This window comes from Plecotus auritus, assembly GCF_963455305.1.
Source record: "Plecotus auritus genome assembly, chromosome: 8".
NCBI lineage: Eukaryota > Metazoa > Chordata > Mammalia > Chiroptera > Vespertilionidae > Plecotus > Plecotus auritus.
Window position 1 is genome coordinate 5,321,516 of NC_137782.1, and position 3,419 is coordinate 5,324,934.

Consider the following 3,419-nt stretch of genomic DNA (forward strand, 5'->3'; position numbering starts at 1 on the left):
CCAGAGTGACCTGGAGTAGCATAGTGGCCCCATAAAGATATTTGGACCAAATTATCCATAATGGCATAGCAAGTCTCCGTATCGGTCTAAGTTGGCACCTACTTGCTACTCCCATAAAGGGATCATAATTACAGTTGAAATTTTCTAGTTCATACCCCCAAAGTGAAGATGCTGCCACTCTTAATTCTCAAATACTATTCAAGTGGAAGTAAATGTTAATGCTTTTCGAAAAATCCTAACATACCCGGTAGGAAAAGTCCCCAACCATTTTTAAACTTCTGCTTTTGCAGCGCCAAAGAAAGGCGTCCATCGCTTTAAAATGCAATGCACTTTTAGGAGATTAAGCACTTGGAGTCAAGAGTCCTGGTTCTTGTCTCTGTCGCCTTTTCTTGTGTCATGAATAATGACGTACCAGTCTAAGGTGTTGGCTCAAGCATCTTGAGTTGCTCAGGAGGGGAAAAGAGAACTAGTCAGAGTTGAATTGTTTCCATCTTCTTGGTGCTGGGAGACCCTAAGCGCATCTGTTCCTCAAGCTAAGGGCTATCGGTTTATGAGTAAACTTGCTACAGCTATATGCCTCATATTCTAACAATAAGACAATTTTATCATAGAACGTTTAAGAAAGTTTAGTAAGTTGTAAATAGTATCCGGGGTTTCTTTATTCATCTTGAAATGATGTATGCAAAGGAAATGTTTTACACTGAACTCCTTCCTACACACTTCTTAGTAACAACTCCTGTGTTAATAGTTAAAAATGCTCCTTATTTTTTAAATGCCAGTGGGTAGATGTAACTTACACATGACACGTCATGATGTTTATCATGTTAACAACGTCTGCAGACTTTGTGGAAATACCAAACCTGGCTTTCTCATGAGCAAAAGGGGCCTCTGACTAGGATAGCACGAGACGACATTTGTGAATATGTATTAGAAGCAGCATTTCAGGTTCAACAGGAGATGAAAAGGGATTACCAGAAACATTGATTTTTTTTAAGCCTCGCTCTTTTTATTTTTTTTTAATTAAACAGCTACAGCAATTTCACTCTTAACATAACCATGTTAAGTTAGTCAAGATTTAGGATACATTCTTTCATTCATGTTATCATGATAGCAATGCACTTCTTCAAATGATTTCTGCTCATTCAAGATCTTCGGCCTCTGAGCCACAGAGAGCACCCTCCCTGCTTATGGCCATCACTGTCTAGGCTGGGTCCCTACAAGGTCACTGTGCAGCTCCACTCTCTCTAATTGTATATAAAATTCTCCTTTTTTTTTTTTGCCATATTCAAAACTGATATTTGTTTTTCCAGATGGAATGCTAAGTAATAAAGTGTTCATGTTTTCACCAGAAGAGTGCATGCAGTCTTGAGGATACCCTGGGGGAAAGAGACCCCTAAATGTCCTTACATCCAGCATGCTCCCCTCTCCCGGACGCCATAGCTCCCCGGAGGGCACTGCCAGGTTAGCCTGAGGGGTGCAGGCGGCCTGTTCTTCCAGCCAAGGCGGCTGCTGCTACAAGACCTGCGGTGCGCCTGTCTTGAGTTGAGGGGAACTTGACCCCGTGGAGCAGCCTGCGGGGTCCTGAGGGAGTCGCTTTGCTATGACAACCAGGCACCCCTTCTCTTGTGTCTCAAAGAAGCTTTTCCTGGGACCTTGGGCTGTGCCTCTGTTTATACACAAGTCACATTAATGGCCATAAGAGCCCTTATTCCGAGTTCAAAAGTGTACTCGGGATTCTCAAAGGATCTTAACGTTGCCTCTTAAAACCCAACTTATTGGGATTGGGGAATTTTGCTGCACTTGTCAGACTGAAGAGGAAACCATGCCATAGCAGGAAAGGGGCGATAGTGGGATAATTGCAATTCAATGTGTCCTGAAGCGAAAACACATCAGCCTTGTCTCAGAGGACCTGAAGCTGATTTGCCACGTAAAATTAAATTCAAAGCAAAAAATGTGTCTGTATTTTTTCATCAAAAATAAAAATGGTTTTAAGCAGAAAAAAATTTTTTAAACTGTCTTTTTACTTGCTGTATCATCAGTTTACAACAGTATATATTAAAACTTTAATAGTATAACATCGTTATAATAAAACCTTTTGGTGACAAACTTATGAGTACTTCCTTAACCATTCACTAAAAGCTGAACAACTCTCTATAACCAATAGTTATTTAAAAACATGACATAAGAAAGTGACTTCCATATATGTGTTTGTCATTTTCCCAGCTGACCCCTATCCAGGCAGGAAGGACACACCAGGAGCCCCAGGACCTTCCCCAGGTGGGTGCAGACGGTGCTGGGTGAGATCAGGACAAACTTTTGCTAACTGGATGCTGTAACCTGTTTATTATTTGTTTGGTAATCTAACCTCGTCTTTCAGGCAGAAGTTCTGTTTCAGGCAGAAGTTCTGACATCCTATGATGACTCAGAGAGAAAAGTTGGAATAAAGAGAAGGTAAGGTTTCCAGCCTAACACGATGAAAAAATATACCCTGGCTCTGGTGACAGCCATTAGCCAGAGCAGGGGGGTGGCTCCCCACTAAATGCTTGTCGTTTTTTATCTTTTATTGTTTTAAGAAATGCCACAACGTAAGTCCCTTCAGAACTTCACATCTTGCTTCTGACTGGCCTTCCTCTCTCTTAAATGCGGACCTGGACTTGGAGTACGGGAAGCAGAAACTGGATTAGAATGGATGTTGAGGGAAGAAAGTGTACGACCTAACTCGGATGATCAACTCAGTTTCGGGAAAAATGAAAGCCATGTTGGTAAATACCGCCAGTTTCTCCTATTCTTAGAAAATTCAAGGAATAAAAATCTTAATTTTCAAAAACCAAGAGCGTAAAAGGAATACATCCAACTGACTAGCTTCGATGTGACTAATAATTAAGAAACAAGTGGAAGTTCAGGGTCTTTCCTTCCTGTTCTTGGCAATTCAGCACTTTCTCAGCTCCTCTGCTGGTGACAGGGAGTGACTGAGTCACAGGTTACGTGGGTTCACACTGTTCAACCACACAGTCCGGGAGGCTCTGTGTCAGGGGAATAACTGATCAGAAAACAAGACGATCATCTGCATTCCGGGGGACAGAAAGGACACGCTTCCCAGGACGACTACTGAGATTCCTGAGCTTTATCCGATCCAGGCTGCCCTGCGATCCCCGCCCCGCCGACGAGACGGCGGCCACGCTAGGTTGGTGTCTTTTCTTTCTTTTTCGTTAATACATTGACTTTTGGTTCTTTTTACAAATCAAACCAAAGAATCTACACACACACAGATGTAGCTAACACGCAAGAGAATGACGGTCTGAAAGAGCACGTGTCAATGAATGCAGCTACCAGAGAGGGAAGAAAGGAGACCGGGTGAGGCTGCCCACCAGGCGGCCAGGAGAGAGACAGAGCTCATTTAACTCTTAGAGAACCCTCGG